General features: G+C 36.8%; 1 protein-coding gene across 6 annotated transcripts in view; it reads left to right on the top strand.

Moving 5' to 3' along the window:
* The first annotated feature begins 1,752 nt into the window (after nt 1-1,752).
* Nucleotides 1,753-23,845, top strand: part of EPS8 (EGFR pathway substrate 8, signaling adaptor) — a 288,863-nt gene continuing 266,770 nt past the window's right edge. For 3 of the 6 annotated variants that reach the window (XM_077170201.1, XM_077170199.1, XM_077170192.1), the window contains exons 1-3: nt 1,753-1,901; nt 19,028-19,063; nt 21,075-21,120. The gene's annotated coding sequence lies outside the window, so the exon portion shown is untranslated. The remainder of the gene's footprint in view (nt 1,902-19,027; nt 19,064-21,074; nt 21,121-23,845) is intronic. The other 3 variants (XM_077170203.1, XM_077170198.1, XM_077170195.1) reach the window with 2 other exon arrangements.

Genomic DNA, 23,845 nt, shown 5'->3' with positions numbered 1-23,845 from the left:
CTAAAACAAACAAACAAAAAACCAAACAAACAAACAAAAAGATATTACACTGTTTACATAGAAAGATTTACATAACAAGATATAACAGGCATCACAGCAATTGTAAATCTTCTCTGGAGTTGTTCTTTACTTCTCTCTTCCTTTCTTTCCAAAGTCTGATTTATTGTCCAAAATGAGTCCTCTCTCTGTTTAACTTTTGTTGGATGATGACTTAACCACCTGGAATTATATTTACAATTTACACAACTAGTTCTCAGGGATTGAATCAAATTTGGTTGATTCAGAGTTGTTTTTCTGCCTGATCAACTGGGCCTTTTGCTTACAAACACGTGAGGTGCATTTCTAATGTCTAAATTTAACTGCTGAACATTACGTTCAAGAGTAATCATTACACATTAGAGAAGATTATATCAGCACATAGTTTTCATAATTTTTTTCCTAATTACAAAATGCATGTTCTTTATAAAATTTTTGGAAAATTCAAAGAAGAAAAACTAAAACCATGCAAAATTTTCTCACCCAGGAAAAGTATCATATAAGTGGCAATAAAACTAATTTATGAGTTTGTGTTTAGAAAAGTAAGCCTGGCATCTCTGAATGCACATCATTTTCTCTAGTGAAATTTTGTTAGTTGTTCTCTTGCTATTGTGAATGATTTTAGAGCTAGTAACAACCACCACCAAAAAACACGGTGTGCTTTGTTCTAAAGCTGGATGTCAACCTATATTTAAAAACAAACCACTTTTATAAATATTAACTTTTATTTCCTTTGTGTTATGTTTAAGCTTAAATATTTTTCTTAATTTATGTTAATGTTGAGGTGCTACAAATGAACTCTGAGACATGAACATGAGCTATTTGAATGAATCGATCTTTCTTAGGATAACAGAAACTTCCAATGCTAGTCTTGCTATTCCACAATTTTCCGCAGGATCTCAGCAAGTTAATTGTCTTCTTTGTGTGCTTAATCCTCTTAGAGTGCATTCCCCACCACTTCTGCATGCGACGCCGTCCTATGAGGATGAATGTTTCTCTTGATCCTCTGCATATAGAAACAGAGAAAAGAGAATAAAATAAAGAGAAAAAGGGAGCTTGAATTTTGTATCAGCCTAGGAAATGCTGGTTCAGTGGCTAAAGAATAAAAAGTATGTGCTTCAGTCTTTTAGTACATTTCAGAATGCAAAATTAATTTAAAAAATAAGAGGATTATAAGTCAATATTCAAAATGAATATTGTTAGCTTTTCTATTTTCCTCATCTATGCAAACCAACAAGCTAAAAACAACACCATCTGTGCCCATTAATCGCTATTTGGTATGACTATAACATGAATTTAAAAAATAACAAATGGAACTACGAATTTCTTTTTCAAAAACATTTTATATTCATTCATTCACAGAACATTTGTGGGGCACTAAGAGAGATGAGTAAGACACAGCGTTTACTCAGAGTCCAGTGAAGGACTCAGATAAATACAACGCATTCAAAACCCATTTGTTCAGGCTCCTGTGTTCTACACACTGTTCTAGAGATCAGGGATAGAGCAGTGAACAAAACACAAACCTTTCAGCCCTCGCAGAGCTCACATATTAGTGGGGTCAGACAGCAGATAAATAATTAAATAATATATATGGTGTGGCCATGGTGAAGAGTGATATGGAGAAAACTAATGGGCACAGGGAGTGTCACTAAGTAACATTGGGCAAATTCCTAAAGAAGCTAAAGGAGTAAGCCACGGGGGTGCTGGCATGAAGAACATTTCAGGGGAAGGGTAGAGCAAGGAGGCCACCAAGGCTAGAGTGCAGTGTTCAAGGTGAAAATTGGTAGGAGGGAACTGAGAGATGTAGGTCTCCGTGACGATTATAAGGACTTTGGCTGTTATTTGGAGTGAGACGAGATGGGGTGAGTTTTGAATGAAAAAGTGTAATGATCTGAGAAGTTTCACTCTGGAGGCTAAGCTGACAATAGACAGAATGGGTGGGGGGGATTTGAAGGTTGACACAGGGATACAAATTAGGATGATATTGCAGTAATCTGCAGGAGAGATGATGGCAGCTTGTGCTAGGGTAGTGGCAGTTGAGGTGATGACGAGGTCAGATTCTACATATATTCTGAAGGAAAGACTGAGAAATCATTTTTTTTTGTCAGCCTTTCTAACAAAAAAGAAAGGCCTTTTTTTTGTCCTGAAGGAAAGGCTGACAAACCATTTTTTTTGTCAGCCTTTCTAACAAAAAAGTAAGGCATTTTTTTTTTTTTGTCAGCAGAAATGGATTAGAAGTAGGGAGTGAGAGGAAGAAGTCAAGGCTATTGGTCCAAGTAAAAATATGTTTAGTTAACCGCAAAAATGCTGATACCCAAGGACATTGGTAACTGGGGATGGCAAAGGTAAAGCAAGTGAGGCAGGGACTGACATTCACAGTTGTTCCTGAATATTGGGTTTCTAAATGTTCACAAATCATCACCAACTTTACAAGCTTTTTAAAAGAAGGGCCTTGGCTAAATCTACAATTATAAATAAGTTCTTGCACGAACTATTTCAAAGGTTCAATAGTGGACAAAGAGTCAATTGTGGAGGGGTATGGGGGGGAAAACTAAAAATGCATGCCATGGCCAGTAGTTAACAGGAGACATCAACAATGCCATCGCACTGCCAGGGACAACTAATTGGTAGGGAGGGACAAGTGATTGGGGTAGGTTTTTTGTCATTGTTGTTGTTTTTATTTTATTTTATTTCTTTTGATTAGGGGTAGTTTTGATTTGATAGTTGGTGACGCTGTGTTTGTCAGTTCTTTGTCATTATGGACCAATGAAAATTGTCTAAAATTGAGAGTGCTGAATGTACAACAAGCGAGGACACTGTAAGACAGGTTTGTTTGTTTTGGACATTATCCATAATGCCCAATAGATTGAGGGAGCCAAAGTGTGCAATGACTGAGAAACAGAATGCACACTGCAATGACATTTATATGATGGAATATGGTGTGGCTACAAAAAGGAAGGACATTGAGAGCCAGGCAGTGAACTGGATAAACCTTGGGTACAATGTGTTGTGCAAAATAAGCCAGAAACAAAAGAACAAATATGCTAAGGTCTCTTTCAGAAGATACTTATAAGAAAATTGGAGCCAGATTATAAGCCGTTAGAGCCACACTTAGTCTGAAGTTGTAAATGTATTTCTAGAATCTGAGACACTGAGCTGTATGTGTATCAGCTGGTATTTTCATGGAGCTTTGAATAACTCTGTGACACCTAAGACCCAGAAATGGCTGCAGCCCTGAACATTACTATAGTTATATACGATAATAGTCAGAGTAACTGTAAAAGAGATCAGACTTCAATTCTGGCTGAGTGTAAGGTAAATCAGAATACAGGGTAAAAGATGGTAGTGCATATACTCTAGACCTTCACCTACTGTATGAGACCAATGGCAGAAAGGTTTATTATGTCTAGAATCTAAATTTTTTCAGTAACACATAATCTCAATCAACCTGCCTGGATAGCTCATTTAAACAACCCAAACTCCTAGAGTCCAGAATGGGAATGAGGCCTTGTAATTATGCATAGGTTAATGTTATACCAGGATGCATCTCAGACTGTGGTGGGCTGATAATTTAAATACATTAGTTTCCTTACTCCCTTGAGAGCCAAAGGGGGGGGGGGGCATGGGAAATATATATATATTATATGTATGTGTTTACATATATATATTAAATTTTCCCAGGGAAACCTAGGTACCCTCTCAGCCATTGGGGACTTCCAAGAAAATAGGCCAAGCCCTTGATTTTGAGGCTTGCCCTTATGAAATTTATTTCTGTAGGGGAGAAGGTAAGACTACCCATAAGGAGGCCTAAGAGTTCTGAGAACCTCTTTTTGTTGCTCAGATGTGGCTTCTCTCTCTGTAAGCACAACTTCGCAAGGAAAATCATTACCCTTCCCCCAATGTGGACATGACTTAAGGAAAGAATATCTCCCTGAGAACATGGAGTGTGACTTCTGGGTACAAGTCTGGTCCTGGCACTGTGGGATTACCAGCACCTTCCAGACCAACAGGGGGAAAAGAAATGTAATAAAATAAGGCATCAGTGGCTAAAAGAGACCAAATAGAGTCAAAAGGCTATTCTGGAGGCTAATCTTATGCAAACTACTGCCAGATATTGCTAAGTGTCATGGTTTGCTAACCTCCAACCAACATCACTCCTGTTGACTCTTGAGAACACGCAAGTCTCAAACTAAGACTCTATAAAGGTTTTAGGCACTAAATTTGCTTTCCTAGACCTATATTTCCCAGAGGGTTCCTAGATTAGATAAATCCTGATATCAGAGGGACTGGCCTCTTCAGGATTAAATCTCCCTACCCTTTAGTGTTAACACCCTTTTCAACATGAAAATGTCAGAACAGGCATTGCCTATAGATTGGGAGAGGGATCAGAGTAGAAGGAGGAGGTATAACAGAGAAAATGGGGTTTAACAAATGAGTATGAATGGTGATTCACTATATTAATCTTCCTTCTAGCCTCTGGTGTTTTGAAGCAGTTAGAAGGAAAAATCTGAGATGGTAGAATGGTAGCACAATGCAAACTCTGGCAGCTACTCTGTAAATATTTGTTGGAGTGTGCTTTGAAAGTTGTTGCTTTTTCTTTCTTTGATTTCTATGTGTTATATTTTTAAACTAAAAAAATTTAGAAAATTAAATAGAAGAAGGGTCTTGGGACACATCACTTCTGCTGCCACCCTCATACCTGGACCCTAGGAGGCATAGTGATTCATTTAAAAAATAATTCCTGTGCACTCATCTTAATACTTAGCCCATCTAATTTCTTTAACATTGAAATCATTGATTTCTGAATAATAGAAGGATTTATTTTCTGTCCAAGTCCTGTAATCTTCAATCAGAAAAAAAAAAACAAAAAAAAAATAACAAAAGAACTAAAGACCCCTTGTTCTGTGAAGCCTGATAAGGCTTCAACATTCTCTTTTCCCAAGACGGTACCAGATGTGACCTGGGCTCAGGATGCGGTGGTCAGCACGATGGGCAGGGACTCCTCTCACAGAGCTTGTGTTAATGGAGGGAGACAAACACCAAACAAGTATGCACATTAATTAAATAATATCCTAAAGTGATTGACCCAGTAAAGGAAATAAACAAGGTGATAAAGCAGAGTGATTATGGCAGGGGGTGGGTTGAATGGGATGGCTCCTTTAGACTGAGTTAACAGAAAGTGACATTTAAAATGCGACCCGAAGTTGAGAAGGAAACTGTCATCTTAATTTAATAAGCATTCACTTAGAGCTCACTGTTATAAACCACGATGCTAGGTATTGGGAAGGCTGTAATAAGAGAAAATTACAAAAAAAGGAAGAAGAAATGGTTCCTGCCCTCTGGAACTGAATATCCATTGAGGAACACAGAACAAATATAATGCTGATCACGTAGAAGTGTTACAAAACAGGTATAAACCAGGTATTACTATAGTACAGAAAGGGCAGGAATTAGTTCTCATTAAAAAGATTTGGGCAGATTTGGGAAATGGGCTTCAGAGAGGTGACATTTGAGGTTAGCAAAAATAATAAAGGCTCATAGTACAAGCCCTTTCTATGTGTCAGCCTATTTGCTAATGGGATTTACGGGAACTCTCTCTCATAATTTTACCAACCCCATTAATTGACCCCATTTCATACTAAATGGTAGAGCTGAGATTTGAACCCAGTTCATTTAAGTATAGAATTCATTCTTATATAGATACCACACCACTATTATTGCACCTAATTAGGATCATCAGTTGATTAGCAATGCTTTTCTCTTTACAACTTGATCTTTTGGTTTTGTATATCACCTAAACAACTCTCAATGCGTAATTCCCAATTCATACTATCAGTCCCAAAGCAATATGCACACAACAGAAAAGTTTAAATCTCTGAGGGAAATGTTATAGCTCCCCAAACTTAAGAATGAATATAAGTTTTCAGAATAAAATGTATCACATGTATCATGATTTGCTATTTTGAGAATTTTATTCCTTTACCTCATCTGAAGTTGATAGCATAAAGAAAGATGCATATATGTAAAAAAGAGGGAATGTCAATCTTTTTTATTATTATTATTCATTTCCCAGACCATAAAGCTAAGAAGAGAAAATCTGTAACCTTGTTGAATTAACTGAGAATCTGTGACTTTGGTATGATGCTTGTGGATAGAATTGTGACTTACTAGAATGAGTGAGCTTTAGACTTAGGCAAATGCTTTCTTTGGAAAATAAAATGATAGTTTGTATAACTTCTATTTAGAAAGAAATAACAAAATAACCCTGGTACATATTTTTATCTGTTTTCTTTTGTTTTTTTCTTTTGTGACCCAATAATATTTTGGGTGACCCTGGAAATACAGGAATGTCACATGTGGATTTATTTGTTATTTTCTGCCTATAATAGATTATCTCAAAAGTCATTTTCTGCTGTATTTTAGGTAGTGATGCTGAGTTAAAGATAAGACTAAATCAAATTTTGAAAATAAGACGTTGAGTATTACACTTCAGGATCATTGGTTTAAGCTTTCTTGGGAGCTAACCATAATTCTTGCCAATGTGTTAAAATTTATGTACTAATAGAAATAAATTGAAAATCACAGCTCTGATTTTGGGAAATTCGTGGCCACTTCTATAAAATGACCCTCTCAACAGAAAGGGCATAAACAAAATAAAATAGTCTATTTGACTATCTCACTTATGTAAATTTTATTCTTTCAAGCCATGTTGGTGAGGTTTTGTTTATTTGCTTGTTTTGTTTTCTTCCTTTTTCAAAAGCTGAAGAGGAAAAGATGATACTGACAGTTGTACAGACTTAGCTATCAATCAGCATTTAACCTACATATTACTTTGGGATTTAAAAATACATACATTTTTGCATTAGATTTGATATTATAATATATGAAAATATTTTACTACTATCCTTAAATGTATGGGGAGAGATGGACAAAAAGTTGCACTGATTAGAACTGGAGAGGCCTAGGGTTTGTCATTTGAATTATATGGATGATTCAGAATTAACCTACAGACAATGACTTGGTGCTTTAATTACTACAGCAGATTGTAAATTTTTAAAGATAACTGCAATGATAACTGCTGTCCACATGCTCTTCTAGAAACTTACCACTACCCAAAAGGTGGAGTCTTTGTCCCCTCTCCTTGAATATGGACAGGCCTTTGTGACTGTCTCAAGCAAATATTAAGCTAATAAGAATGCCATGCTTATCTGCTTGTTTTTGTGGGATATTCACTATTGGAACATCAACCAGGCAACCCGTGGTGGGACCCATGTGTAAAGAAACTGAGGTCCTCAGCCACAGTAAAGACTGAGCTCCCCTCTGATGGCCAGCAACAACCTGCCTGACGCATGAGTGTGCCATCTTGAAAATGGATACTCCAGACCCCTGGCTAACCACCCCAGCTGACATCACCTAGAGTACAGAGGAGCCAGCCAACTGAGCCCTACACCAATTGTAGATTTGTGATAAAAATAAATGATGGTGGTTGTTTGAAGCCACTATGTTTTGGCATGGCTTTTACGTGGCAATGGTTAGCTGATATAGTTACCTGCAAGTTAAGTCAGAGTACGTCTTGGGAAAAGAGATCTCCTTTTTGTCTCTGACAGTGATAACAAGTAAATTTCAAGGAATTAAGTGTTTCCTAGGCAGAGATACTATTGGAATCCTAATATTTTGATGTTTTCTGGGCCACTACAATACTTTGGTGAATGAAAAAGTCTAAAATGAAAATCATTCAGACACTGACCCATGTAACTTAGGCCAGTTTTTGGAACTGCTGGGGCAAAGAGGGGAAGTGAAGGGAGAGACCAATTTGTCTTTCTCTCCCTTTACCTAGAAGACGTAGCTCAGTGTTTGACATTTATAGGGTATTCATTAAATGCATTAAAAACTTAATAAATTGGGACATTTAAATATATCCTGTCTAGTTGATCAGATTCCTAATCTGTCAGTCCAAGTTTCAAGCATTGCAAGACATTTGGTAATCTCGGTTGTGTGAGCATGAAGAATCATGTTTTGACCCAGACTATAGATTTTTGAAATTTGAAAGATTCTTTCATTTCTACCTCAAAATTCTAAGAAAAAAAATCTAGGGCTATGGCAGCTATTATTGAAGATCCAGTATGTACCAGAATGACATATATGTTTGATAATTTTATCTTCTATTCCTTGTTCAACCAAGTCAAGCAACACATTTGAAACTTTTGTTTTGATGAAATGCTTCATTTTCCAAATTCTGTTCTACAAATCTTCAGTGTTCGTAGAGAAAAAAGTCATATTTTTCCTAAAATTTACTAAAAATAATCTAAAAATATGCAAAACTAATTTTAGGTGTATGTTCTATTACTATGTAAAAGTCTGTCTTTAATGGGTAGTTCAATTCCTAAAAATGCCAGAATGCAGAAGTCACCTGATATATAAATGTGAATTTTGCCATAAGTAATAATAATGAATTGTGGAGACAGAACCTCTGACACCATGAGATGGAGAAGAAAAATGTACAGGGAAACAGAAGCATTATCAAATTCAAATGAATGCTGACTAGACATGTTTGAGGTGATTGTGAGATATTATATCCAAGTGAAGTTGTTCAGCAGACAGTGAAAAACATAGATCCTGAGTTTAGAAGAGAGATATACTCTGAAGATGTAGCTTTTTAAGTCATCGTTCAAGGTATGCAAAAAAATCACCTCAAAAATCTGACATAAAACAATAATCCTTTTATTTTGCTCACAAATTCTGTAGGTAGGAATTTGGAAGGGGCATATTAAAAATTGTTCCTCTCTACTTCAGGATTTCTGTGCTTCATCTGGATGGTTTGAATGGCTTGGGGTAACCAAATGACTGGAGGTTGGAACAGCTGAAGCTGAAGTTTCTTCACTCACAGGTCTGGCACCTGAGCTTAGATGATGGAAGGACAGGCTCAGCTGGGACTCTCAGTTGGAAAGACTATATACAGCTTTTCCAGCCTAGTGGTGTCAGGGTAGTCAATCCTCTAATATAGCATAGTCTTGAAAGTCACATACCATCATTTCTTCCATATGCTATAGGTTGAAAGGAGGAGTGGAAAAAACCCACATTCATGTAGAAGGCAATGGAAGCTATGGAGAAGAGAAATCACCTAAAATGAGAATGACATGAGAAAATAAGAGAACCTAGAAAAATCCCCAAGCGACCCTGATATTTGAAGGCTGCATAAGGAGAAGGAGTCAACAAAGTTGACAGAAAGGAAGCTCTCTTGGAAGCAGGATGAGCAAAGTTAGTGGTACCTAGTATACAAGGGAAGAGAGTGTTTTAAGAATGACATCAGTATGAGTTGATCCTGTTTTATTTTTGGTAGAAGTGAGAATTTAAAAAATAAAGATGGCATATATATATATATATAAAATGTTAAATATAATTAGGTTAAAGATAAAATCAAGTTGATTTTACATATGCAGGGTACAAAGAAGTAAAATACTCCTGCCTTTTGAACATTTACAAAAGTATTTGAAATATAAATTATATACATTATGGCATAGCAGTAATATGGAGGAGAATATAATTAAGCTTGGGAATATATGATAATTCAAAGACAATTAAGAATTATCAAAGCAAGATAGTTGGAGATGGGGTCCAAAATGTGGGAGTCAGAATGGCAGACAGCAGCATAGGGGCAAAGAATGGATGTGTGCATTAAAGGCTTATAGACAGATAGCAATTGAGGCCATGGGAATTATTATCATCAACAAGAGTCAATAAAGGAATTAAACAAGGAATAAAGATCTGCAAGGAGTCAATAAAAGAATTAAACAAGGAATAAAGAGCCTGTGGGAGATCACCTAATAGAAGCTCTTTAAAGACATGGTAGACTTCTGGTTGAGTTAGAGGAGTAAGAAAAACCAGGAGAGGATGGGAACCTGGAAATCCTGGATGAAGGGATATAAAGAGCTGATCCACAATATCCCAAGCTAGTCTGCATTATGGACAGATGCATTATTTCTAGAAACGATTCTTTTAAGCATTTCAGTATCAGTGTATTTTATTACTAATTCTGCAGCTGGCGAACTTAGTTTGGTGTATTTTTTAAATATTTGGCCTTATTTTCAAAACACTTTTATGTGAGGCAAATATTCCATGTAATCATTCAACCCTTTATAGTAATTGTGAATATGTGTTTTTGCAACCTTTCTAGCTAGCATTAATCCTATCTTTCCATTCACTTCGTGAAAAAAATAAGATATTAATTTTTCTATGCCTGACATTTTCCCATGTGTTCAATTCTTTTTTTTCTAGATGTCAAAACTAATCTTATTGTCCTGAAACTTAGCTCAGGCCTGGGCTCTGATCCCATGACTTGTCTGGCCAAGGAAACTGCAGATTCATTGGCTACTTTTCAAAAGATCAATAGCTGTTCCCACTAACGTTTTTTGGCAGTCTCCTGAGTCAAACAGTATCCGATAGAGGCAGAATGAACAACACACTATATTCTAAGTCTAACGCAAAGGAGAGAGTAAACAATTTCTAAGAATGTGAAGAAACACAGATCCTTTGAGTAAAGGCTATGCATATAAAATTTTCTTTCAATTCCAACTTCCAAAGATACCCTACCATATCTCTAGGAACCAAAGTGACAATTCCCATTTACTATGCCTTTTAGGATAATCATGTCAGTAAAGCCGAAATTCATAATTGTTTGAATGATTTGTATGACAGCCAAATTATCATATTGATTAAGCCATTTTGTTTCTATTGATTCTAAGCCATGATGTTTTGGAGAGCATGAATTTTCTTTTGAACAGAAAATTCAAAAGAATTTCAAAACGAGACACTTTAGATTATTTGCTGTCAACAGTCTAAAGGACCTTTGGTGTTTCCTAAACTTACTGTAAATTGCTATAGTGGGTATTAAGCCAGAAAGTGTCTTTTACATATTTACCCATCTTATTTATGAAATACATACTGCCAGAATTTTTTTTTACTATTAAAAGACCAGCAATTTTGCTCAAAATTTTAAGAACTAGCACAAGGATAGTGAAGAACAACAGAAATAGGTTCACATCTTTCTGAGTGGCTGGAAAATGAGAGATATTTTAGTGATCTAGGGTTTTCCACTGCCTCAAAAGTCACGCTTAATTTTGAGTCCTACTCAGTGTTTCATAAATTGAGGCTATTTATTGGAAGTTAAAATATTCGCCATTAGGATTTCTTATAATTATTCTACCTTTTCCGTTTAGAATGATCTTTTCTATTATAAAGGCAGAACATCTCCCTGAAAGATACAACATACTAACCACAATATTATATTTTATGAGTTAAATTTAATAAGTTAATATTGTTTTAACAACTCAAGATTTAAAAGTATTAAGATCATTACTGTAAACATAATTCTAATGGTACCAAATGATGTGGAATATTTATCACTGCTTTTCACATAGCAATTGTGTTAGTCTAGGTGCTCTGGGAAGCAGATGCCAAGAGAGCATTAAACAGGTAAGGATTTTTTATCTTGTATGAAATGGCAATGTGAAAGGTAATGGGGAGGGAGCGGAGAAGGCAGAGAGAGATCCATGATCAGACTGTGATGCATGTGTGATTCTAAGTAAAGGAGGGAGGGAGTAAAGATTGTGTAGAAGGGAAGATTGGGTGGTTACCTCCTAGATTTCAGTACAGTCAAAGGAAGGTTCAGCAAAACTACTTTCTTCCAGGAACTGATCAGACTTAGTATTTTCATTGCATCTAGTCATCAGCAGGGAGCAGCTCAGGGGATGCATATCCTTAGCTCAAATCCTAAGGTGGGTTTCGAAGTTTAGTACCTGGGGCCCTTAGTTAATTACTTTCCGTAGTAAGAAGTTTGTCAGGTGCAACTACCAATCAGCATCTCCAAACCTGTCTCCTTCCTAAATTGTGAACTGCTTACTGAAAGCTCTGTCTGAATGATCTTTTGATACTTCAAATTCACTGCTTCAGTCCATTCTGGAATGAATGAATTGGCATTGTGTCCTTTCTCCTATTGCCATTTTCCCAGGAATCAGGGTAAAATGTCTGACCCCTCTCCCTACGTTCTCCACTCCTTCACTATTACCTTTCACACAGCCATTCCATGCAAGACATAAAATCCTTGCCTGTTTAACTTTCCATTTCCCTCCAGATCCAAATAACTGATTAATTCTCTTGGTTCAGCCTCTCCCCCATTTTGTTGTTCCACTCCACCTTGGGCTTCCAGTGTCACTGCACCAGTCTCTCATCCCTTGGTGGATTATCTGCACTGCTAGCCTTTCTACAGGTGCCCCTGGCCTTCCAGCTCTTCCTTCTCTAATCCACTTAGAGTACTGCTGCCACATTAATCTTCTCTGAAGGGCAGCCCTGATTGTGTTATTTATGTTCATAAAAAAACTTTTAATAACTCCTAATTTCTTACAAAAACGAATATTAATATCCACAGCTTGTCATTCAAAGGCCTCCGTGACCTGGCTCTAATCTAGCTTTTCGTTACTTTCTAAAATCCTTTTAACACATTGATTGTGGTCTCCCTCAGCTACAGCAGGATCACAGGTATGCCCTGAATTTTCCAACCTTCCTGAAATTGCCTTATAGATTTGTTTTTATTTTTCTCAGGCCTATCTGTTGATTCCAAACCACTCATCAGGACCCAGCTATGAAGGTTTCTTCCTTCATGGATCATTCCCCAAATCCCTTAACTGGAAGTACTCTTATTTGCTGACATTTGCTGATATATAAAATATATCTCCATTTTATAATGAAATTTGTGGGGGTGGGGAGTGATGAATGCATGCTATCAAACATGTATTGAAATTGGTTTTGTGGAGAAAAATATGCTATTTAGTTTATATAAATACTGAGTATAGTAATCTAGCAGGAAGGCATACATTCTCGGTATGCAGAGCTATTATGTCTGAAATATGTAAATCATAAATTTCAAAAAAAGTTTTGGTACCACTGAATACTGATACATAACAAGCAGCAGCACAACAAATTAATGGTAATTGGAGATAACCAAATACTGTTGCTTTCAGTGATTGCTTAAACTGAAAAGTAAGCCATAATATAAAATAAATGTGAATTATTGTACAGATAGCAGAAGTACAGGTAGGGAAAATATTTCATAAAGAGTCAGAACAAAATATAAAGCACAATAGCAAATTTGAAGAAATTTCAATGTTATGTTTATAAATGGAACAAATGCGTATTGAATATTATTGCCTAGCAAAAAAACCCAGTAAAAATGTAAATAAATAAACTATATTATATGTGATGTTATAGCAATGCCTTTGTTACATTTAGCTATGGTTTATGTTAGTAACAAATTTAAATGTAAAATATTTGGGGAATAACTGAAATACTACTTTGGATCAGCTATGTTCTTTTTAAATTTTTGCTAAGAAAGACATTGGTAAAATATAAATGAAAAAACTGATTTTTTCCTCTCCTCTGAATCCCCACACCACCACCTGATACATCTTTTGTTGCATGTACATATTTCAACCTATTATATCTCTTTCACTGAATACAGGATTCTTGAGGACAGGCTGTTATGTTGATTCAGCTTTATTTCTTTAGAGTTATTTGTACATGGATGAGTGAATGAAATGGAGTTGTCTGAATAGGTGATAATGGCCAACAGAAACAAGAGTAAAAGTTTATAAAACAGACAAAGGACAGGACGGAATTGTAGGCTGAGAGAAGAGCATGTGGAAAAGGAACCAAAGTTCTGTGCGTGGAGGAAATGTGACTAAAGAAGCTGAACTAGTAAAAACCAAATCATGAAGGCTTTATATGCCATGCTAAGACTTTTGACTTTATTTTATAGGCAATGGGAAACCATTTTAGGAAATAAAAAGATAAGACTTGTATTTTAGAAAGATCACTCCAGGAAAGTAGATGATAGCTGGGAGCGTAGGGCAGGATAAACATTGTGATGCTGGAAGCTGGGAACATTAGAAGGAGGATGTTGCAGTGTTTTGGAAAAAATGCTATTAGGGTTTCCCTAAAACCACAGTAATGGGAATAAAGGAAAGATGAGGGATTTGATAAATATCTGGAAACCTTAAGCAGCAGGGCTTGGTGACTGACTGCACACAGGCCATGAAAGAGAGATGGTCTAGGATAACTCACATTTTTGAGGGGTGGTGTCATCCATGAAAGCAGTGCTTTAAGAAAGATGATGAATTTTGTTTGGGGTTCTGAGATGTGAGAAAATAAAGGAAGGTGCAAATAAGAGAATGAGATAGCTTGGACATTTCAGCACTTTTATCAAATTATGAAGTTGCCTTTTAGCGAGTACCAGTATAAAATTTTATAAAATGCAGTCTGTCCGTGGGATCAACAATGCCATCCAGACCAAAAGGGGGAAAGAAGTGTAACAATAAGGTATCTGTGGTTGAGAGAGTTCAAATAGAGTTAAGAGGCAACTCTTATGTAAGCTTTGGTTAGACATTGCTACCTATTATAGCTTGCCAAACCCCAACCAAAACCATTCCTGCCAATCCTAAAGAACACTTAGGGCATTATATAAGATTCTACAAAGGTTCCATGCACTAGGGTAACTTTCCAAAGCCTACAAACCCCAGATGGGTCCCTGGACTAGAGAAGTCCTGAAATGCAGAGGGGCCGGCCTTTCCAAAACACCAGCTAGTTCCATCCCCCTATCCCATATTATCAACAGCCCCTTCTAACATGAACAAGTTAGAATGGGCATAGCCCAAATACCCCTAAAGAGTGGGAGAAAGATCGAAGGTGATGGTGGAGTTATACAGAGAAGGTAGAGTTTAACAAATGAGTACAAGTGCTGAATCATTATACTGACATTTCTTTTAGCCTCCAGTACCTTAGAGCAGCTAGAAATAAAAACCTAAATTGTGGAATTGTAACCCATGCCAAACTCTGAAATCTGTTCTACAACTAATTCTTGTGATGTACTTTGAAATTTATGCTTTTATGTATATATGTTATTTAAAGAGAAAGAGGAGTATAACAGAGAAGATAGGATTTAACAAATGAGTATGACTGCTGAATCACTATATTGATATTTCTGTTGGTCTCTAGTGTCTTGGAGCAGCTAGAAGAAAAAAAGAAATCGTAGAACTGTAACCCATGCCAATCTATAATTATTTGTTAAAATGTACTTGGACGTTTATTGCTCTTTTGTATACAAGTTATGTTTCACAATAAAACAAAACAAAAATAAAATAAAATCAATCTGTAAATTTCTAAGTACTACTCACAATCTCTGAAGATAACATTACCATAAGCAAAAAATGTCATAGCCCTGAAAAAATGAATGCTTGTCTTTCTTAAAGCAGTATATTCTCTTTCAGAATAATTTTTTCTAATAACAGAACTAAAGATTTGAATACCAAATTTACTTGATGTTTAAAAGAAAAAAATATTGTTGTTTAATTGAATTGAACTGTTTCTCCATTCAAAAGCAAACATGCCTGTTTTAAAAAAATCAAGCTCTTAATTAATTATGATATGCTCATTACCAACATAAAATAGCTCACTGCTTCAAAAATTTTACTCTATTTTATAAAGGTTTATAAATGCAATCAATACTTCATTTCCTGAAACAGTGAAGGCCATTTATAAATTTTAAAAACCAAAGAACTAAAATGGTTAACAATGATGTATGTGAGAACCATTTCTTTTCACCAGTGACATGAAAACGTTTCTGGGGATCATACAAATAGATCTTAAATATTACCAATTTGATGAATAAGTTCTATTAAAGCAGAAACTGAGGCTTTAACATTTAGAAGAATTTCTAAGTTCCAGACAACATATACTCACTCACATTGGAACATATCCCAAAACCTTGGAACTGATACTCAAATTATCTAAAATACATGGCCCAGAATTTAAGTATTTCAATTCTCAACATAGAGATCATCTTAAATACATGACAAATTCACAGCTGCCAAGTTTTATGATTCAAGCATGAGACAATTTGTTGAAACCTTTCCCATGATCTCAGTATCCTGGGACCTTAGTAAATGAAAGACTTGGAAACTGGAGAAATAGCAACATTGTGGAATAATTTAAAACATAAAATGTTAAAATCCTACCTTTTAAGAAGTAGGGTATTAACTTAAATTCTTTTTTGCACCAACCTAAGGTATGCAGGAAAGTTTACTGACTTTTATTCTCTTCGTTCTGATCCCTGGTGTGCTGGTTTGAAGGATTTATGTACCCTAGAAAAGCCCTGTTTAAATCCTAACCAGTCTTGTGGGAGCAACAGTTTCTTCTAATCCCTATTCAGTACTATACGGTGGAAAGTTGATTAGGTTATTCCCACGGAGAAGTGGCTCAATCAATTGTGGGTATTAAACTTGATCTCCACCCATTCTATGTGGGTCTTGATTAGTTTACTGGAATCCTATAAAAGAGGAGACATTTCAGAGAGAGTCCCTTTTGAAAACAGGGAGAGAGCCACAGAGCCATGACAGAATGATGAGAGAACCAGAGTTCACCAGCCAGCAACCTTTGGAGATGCAGAAGGAGAATGCTGCCAGGGTGCTCCATGAGGCAAGAGGCCTGGTGAGGAAGCTAGTAATGTCACCCTGTTTGCCACATGCCTTTCCAGTGGAGGGAGAAACCCTGAACATCATCGGCCTTCTTGAACCAAGGTATCTTTGCCTGGATGCCTTAGTTCGAACACTTCTATAGACTTGCTTTTGGACATTTCCATGGTCTTAGAACTATAAACTAGCAACTTATTAAATTCCCCTTTTAAAAGCCATTCCAGTTCTGGTATATTGCATTCTGGCAGCTAGCAAACTAGAACACCTGGGTTCTCATAGATATTCAAGGGATGATTTGGCTGCGCTGTGTTTCAATAGATTATGTATAATATTTTCTATATATGGCATAGTATTTTGATTAGATTATCTGCACAAGAGATGTGACATGCCCAATTATGGGTGTGAACTTTTGATAAGATGGAGATGTGACTCCACCCACTCAAGATTGGTCTTAATTAGTTTACTAGTGTCCTTTAAAAGGGGAAATATTTTGAAGAACCCTTAGATGCAGACACAGATGTTTGGAAATGCAGATGCAGATGCTTGGAGAATGGTTGCTTCAGAGCTATGGAGACTCAAATGTTTGGAGATGCTTTGAGTGCCGACAGAGAGAGCAGATGCCTAGACATGAGCAGAGCCCAGCAGATGTCACTTTGTGCCTTCTCATGATACGTTAAGCAAACCAAAACCCAGAGTTGGGTTCTGGAGGAGATAAGTGAAGGCCCACATGAAACAGGCTGGAAGCAATGTAGCCCAGGAGCAAGGGACCAGAAGAAGCCAGCAATGTGCTTTCCCAGCTGACAGAGGTGTTCCAGATGGCATCAGCATTTCTTAAGTGAAGGTAACCTCTAGTTGGTGTATTTATTAGGATACTTTCATGGCATTTGAACTGTAAACTTGCAACTAATTAAATTCCTTTTTTAAAAGCTGTTCCATTTCTGGTTTATTACTTTCCAGCAGCATTAGCAAACTAATTCTTAGAATTCTACCTACCACAGTCTCAGAAGTCTACAACCAAAACATTGGCTAGACTGGGTTCTCATCAAGAAGCTTGACTGGGGAAGGGTCTACTTCCAAGCTGATTCAGGCTATTGGCAGAATTCATTTCCTTGCAACTATATGACTGAGGCTCATGGTGTTTTGCTAACTGTTAACTAGAGACCATGCACAGGTTCTAGAAGTTACCCATAGCTTCCTGCCATGTAGTCCTCTTCTTAGACAGTCTACAGCATGGCTGTTTGTGTCTTCAAGGCCAGCAAGAGGGTCTCTTTCTAGTCTGCTAAGACAGAGACTTATATAACATAACCAAGTCACAGGAGTTATAACCCATCACCTTTGCTGTAGTCTATTGGTGAGAAGCAACTTATAGGTTCCACTCACCCAAACCCATGGGGAAGAGATTTAATAAGGGCATGATTCATGAGGGGCATCTGCCACAAAAAGTCTACGCTGAAATTAACTGTGGAAGAAGTTTAAATCAAAGTAGTTTTCAGATTTTTAGAGTTCAGAGAATAGGAGATTTGCCTGGAGGGTAACGTTCAGTATGCTTGAATGTACAGTAGTCACCTGGATTTCAATATTAATTTTAATTAACATAAACATTAAAAGGGCATCCTAACTTCAAACTCCGGAGTTGATATCAAATTATCTGGGCTTGAATGCCAACCCTGTCATAGATTAACTATACAACTTTACTTTTCTGTGCCTTAGTTTCCTCCTCTGCAAAATGATGAGTATTAGGTAGACTTTCGTTTAAAATGGAGGCTGATACAGAGTCAGTGCTAATCAAGCATTAACCATCATCATCATTATTCCTTATTTGCCTCTTGATGATTTTGGCAGTTTGAATCTGTGGTAGGTCCCCTCCTCATTCAATATTGCTAGCTGGGAGCTTCTGGATTGTTCCCATGGAGATGTGACCCACCCAACTATATGTGGCAACTTTTGATTAGATGGTTTCCATGGAGTTGTGACTCCACCCATACCAGGTGGGTCTTGATTAGTTTATTGGACTCCTTTAAAAAGAGGAAGCATTTTGGAGAGAGGAAAAGCCACGAGAACCGTGAGAGCCTACACAGCCAGAGACCTTTGGAGATGAAGAAGGAGTACACCCCCCAGGGAAGCTTCTCGAAGCAAGAAACCTGGAGAGAAAGTTACCAGACACTGCCATCTTTGCCACGTGCCTTTCCAGTTGAGAAAGAAACCCTGAACTTCACTGGCCTTCTAGAACCAAGCTATCTTTCCCTGTATGCTTTAGATTGGACATTTCTATAGCTTTGCTTGAATTTGAACATTATCATGGGCTTAGAACTGTAAACATGTAACTTAATAAATTCCCACCTTTAAAAGCCATTCCATTTCTGGTGTATTGCATTCCATCAGCTAGCAAACTAGGACAATGATCTATATCATATCTGTCATTGATGAATGTATCTAAGTGTATTCTATTCTTTTTTTTTCATGGGCAGGCACTGGGAATCGAAACTGGGTCTCCAGCATGGAAGGTGAGAACTCTGCCTGCTGAGCCACTGTGGCCCACCTTTAAGTGTATTCTTAAACCTGTATGCACTTATCTATAACTTTTCTTGATGGGAGGATTTTAGTTTATCCTATCCAGTATTCCAAACTTTAAGAGCTCTTCCTTACTTCTAATTTTTGTGCATTTGGTGAGGAGCTCCATATTTATTCTATGTTCACATATCATAATCTTGATAATATTTTCCAAAATATTTTTAATTTCTAGACTATTAACAAGTCTCTTGATGGGAATAACTCTTTATATAAATTTGTTTAAGATATTTTAATTGTATGTGCTGTGCTGTTTAGCTGAGGTTGAGTGGTAGACTACTGTTAAGGAGCGATAAGGTCTGGTGAGTTTTGGTGTTAAAGCTGTATAAAAAGTTTGTAGTTTTGGGTAAGTATCTGTGTGTGATGGTGACTATCGACCATGTAAGCAAACATCCTGGGAATCCACACAATGTGTATGTTGTATGAAAGCTGACTCATACTCATTGAATTAACTGACTAACACCAATTTGTGTTTAGCTCTACACAAAGCTCTATAAAGAAACAAGAATGAGATAAGCTTCATTTCTTATTCTGGGGCTTACAGTGTTGCTAAGGAAACAAGGCTCATACATATCACACAGACATAATACAAGATGACATTAAAATGAGTTAAATGACTATACAGATATAAGTGATACAGGAACTCTGAAGAGTAGACAGATTGGGTAGGGCTTGCTAGAGAGGCTTGAGCTAGGTTTTGGAGGGTAGAAAGTAATTAAACAGACATTCAAGGATGGGAAACAATTTGAACACTAGTTAGCTTTTAGAACTACTTCTGATCTGTTAACAAGACAGTAAGAGTCCAGAGTGAAGGATTTATGTTAGGGAGAGAATAGTGGAACATCTACTCTGTCTAATCTTTAGGAGGTTATTATTGCTCTCATTTTGTCACAGAATACTCTGGGGTAATGGATATTAAAATATCTATTTCAAACATATGGCAAACAAAATGCTAAAATGAGAAGCGACATGATCAGTGTCATACTGCAAGATACTAGCAAAGGATCCAGTTTTCCAGTTGCTTTAAACAGAAAACCCTATCTTGAATATTTTCAATGCTATATAACATTTAAAAATAAATTGTAACTACCTTTACATGTAATTGCAAATGAGTATTAGAGACAAAATACACCACAGGCTATTAATTTCTCATCTAATTACAGGATGTCACAAAGTATAAAATGCTTCATCTTGTCTTACAGTTATACAAGTTGAAAAAGTACTTTCAGATTCACACTTTCTTTTGATTCTCACAACAAATCTTTAAGTAACAAGTGTGGTTTATGTGTAGCTACATTCCATTTCAATAACCAACCTACAAAGTTGTATTTCACTGCATGTAACAGGAGATTGTATTTTAAGTAGCTATCTATAAACTGCATTAAATTATCCAAAGTAATATTATTAATTGAGAAAGCTAGTAATTGAAATCATAATCGAATTTTTTATGACCCTGTTATATTTTAAGGCCTCTCATGAGCTAATTTTCTACACTGAGCTATTGAAATGAGTTGAAAGATAGTTAGAAATTCTTATAAGCTGAAAACTATTTCTCCCAGCTATAAATTCTTTGTCTAGTAAATACCAGTTCATCTTGCACTCATAAAGTAGGACACTACACTTCTTTTCAGCTATTTTAGTACATCTTGAATGTGTTTCTTTTGGAACTGAAAAATGAATTATGCTCGTAAATTCTCACCGAATTCTTGAAAGCCTTAGTGAGTACTGCCTATGGAAAATCTATTTCAGTACAAAGCCTTGGGATCAATATTCATTGTGACATTGAAGAAATGTGTTTGATCTTTCCTTTTAAATACTCAAGGCTACAAGTAATGCAACTTCAAGGAAATGGAGGAGGAAAAATAAGTGTGGAGGTGGGGAATCCAGGCTAATGTCTCCATGCACCAGCAAATAGTCTAATTGTCATTTGAAATTTCTTTCTCAAAGTAGGCAGAACACAGGATGGGGACTTCCATATTCACTTTAAATGCGGGTAAGTACTTGTTTTATACACACACACACACACACACACACACACACACATATATATACACACACACACACACACACACAAAGAGATTTCTTACAGGAATGGGCTCACATGACCATGGTGATTGAATTCCATAGGGCAGGTCGCTACAAACTGGAAATTCCAATGAAGATTCTGATAATTCCACAGCAGAAGCTGGTTGGCTGAAGCAGAGCTAGCAATTCTTCTTTCTGACTCTGAAATCATTAGTTCTTCCTCTAAGGCCTTCAACTAATAGAGATGAAACTTCTCTACTGACTGAAGGCAACTCCTTAGTCAACAGACTAATGGTTTAAATTCACAAAATATCCTCACAGTAACAATCAGGCCAGTGCTTGCTTGACCGGACAACTAGACACCCTTACCTAGCAAAGTTGTCACGTGGACTTAAACATCTCAGTAAAATCTGACCTCCAAAAGTTCGAGAGCTGTCTGGGTTTTTAGTGCAGGTTGTACCCAATCCCATCTGGCTATAAGGGCAAATGGGATTAATTTGATTTGCCAAATTATCTGCCTATGTGGGGCTGTATCTGAATGGATGATGAGGCACCTTTTTCTAATAAACACCAAGGCTCTGTACGGTTTGACTCTGGACCAACCAAAGACCTCACTCCTGGTCCCCAAGAAAATGCATTAACTGTGCCTGGGGTTGAAACACTGGATAAATATTTTTATTCCACTTGCTCAATTTAAAAGTGGCCCTTCCTTTCTCTGTGTGAAGAGCATGTGAAGAAGAAAATTCTCAATTCATGTTGATGACAACTCTCAACTCTCTTCCAAAGGGAAAAAAAGAGAGAAAGTATTCTAGCCATTAAATGCATGTTGCTCTCCTTTATGTTCTCTTTCAATCCTCTCCTGCCCTCTCATTTTTAAAAGTTCAGGATACATTCTATCTTATCCAAGAATCATTTTCATTTTTCCTACCTCCATACTATCATAGGCCTCCATACTATCTGTTCATCTCCACCGCACACAGTAGGGTTGATACAGCTTAGGGCTTGAAATGTACCAAAACCACTCATTCAGAGCAGTGCTGCATGAGAGTGATCAGGATGGTGGCAGCAGACTCAGTAGGAAGAAAGGTTGGGAGAAGAGCCTTGTTGGTGGCAGCAACAGCTTCAGGGCAATGCCATGGAGTTGAAATGAGGCATTTGTGCTCAGTCTTTGCTTCAGTCTTTCAGCTCCCAGCAGAGATTGCCACCATTAGCAGTGCCATTGGGCCAACATGGAGAGTTCTTGAATCCCTCTGATATATTAGAAAGAGAAAGGAACACGTGGTAGCTTAAGAGGACAGATTTCACCTGGCAAGTGCTCCTCCAGAGACTTTTTAGATAGTCTGTTATTCTGTTACTACTACTTATAATTCCTTAATTTTCCTCCCTCAGGCTGGTGAGTGGTAAATCATGTTATACAACAACTACTGCAGCTCCCAAATTGCCTTTGGGCAGCCATACTGCCCACTCAAGCTATTTCATGTTTTATTTTACTGTCTTTACTTCTTCCCTCATCTTCACACTCCTTCTCCTAGGGGATGTTATTCCTTTTTATTCATATCAGGATTAGTCCTCAAATATAAGGGTAATATGGATCAAATAGGTTCACAAGTAAGTAGAGAGAAAGTAAGAATCTGGAAACCAGACAGGCCCCAGTTCACCAAACTATTCTGATCCACTTTTTCTGGAAAATGCCCTTAGATTTTGTCTGGTGTCTTTGTTCATGGGTCCTCTGCCTTAAATAATCTTTCTACTTTCTTGACCTATTGAAATTGAACCTATCCTTTAAATTTTACATCAAACACTAACTCTTTCTTAAAACATTATCTGAGTTCACAAACCAGATAATTTTCCTTCCTCTTAACATGCATATTAGACTTAGAAGCAACCTGAGGCAAGATGGGAGCCTGGAAGGGAGCCAGAATGCAAAAATCTCTAACAGTCAAGAGAAGCCTAGAGATTGGAGAGATACATAGTCTGCCTCCAGTAAGATGAAGGCAAGAATGAGCAAGTAGGGAAGCAGGTCAGGATCCATGAACTGTAGCCAAAATTTTGAATATACTTACGGTATTGAGACAAATGGTGAAGAACCAGTAGTAAACTGGGGACAAAGCATTTTGAAGAATTACTTTGGAGTTCGTGTCTAGATTTCGGTGAAAATTTCCTGCTTCCCAAGAGTTGATGCCTATGGAATAGCTCTAGGATTTGCAGCCTTTGTTGGGACTTCTCCTTTTGTAGAGAAGTTGTAAGGTTACAGAAATATCATTTATAAAATATAGGGTTCCCATATGCCATCCTATTATCAACATGTTCCATTGGAACATTTATTAAAATTGATGAAAGCATATATTGTTTCCCTTTATTAGAGAAATTGTGGGTTTACAGAAAAGTCATACATAAATCACAGGATCCACATACACCACCCCACCATCAACACCCTGCATTGGTGTGGACATTTGTTACATTTGATAATAGCACATTTTTATAGTTGTATAAACTATAGTCCATGATTTGACTTGGGTTCACTGTTTGCTTTGTTCAGTTCCATGAAGTTTTAAAAAATATATTCTGGTAATATATATGACAAAATATTACCTTTTAACCACCAGTATATAATTCAATGCTGTTAATTATGTTCACCAAGTTATGCTCTATTGCTACAACCCATTACCAAAACATTTGCATTGTTCCAGTAA

The sequence above is a fragment of the Tamandua tetradactyla genome, chromosome 7, assembly GCF_023851605.1.
Source record: "Tamandua tetradactyla isolate mTamTet1 chromosome 7, mTamTet1.pri, whole genome shotgun sequence".
In the NCBI taxonomy this organism is placed as follows: Eukaryota; Metazoa; Chordata; class Mammalia; order Pilosa; family Myrmecophagidae; genus Tamandua; species Tamandua tetradactyla.
Note: the sequence above shows the minus strand (reverse complement) of the source record. Positions and strands in the feature narration are given on the sequence as shown.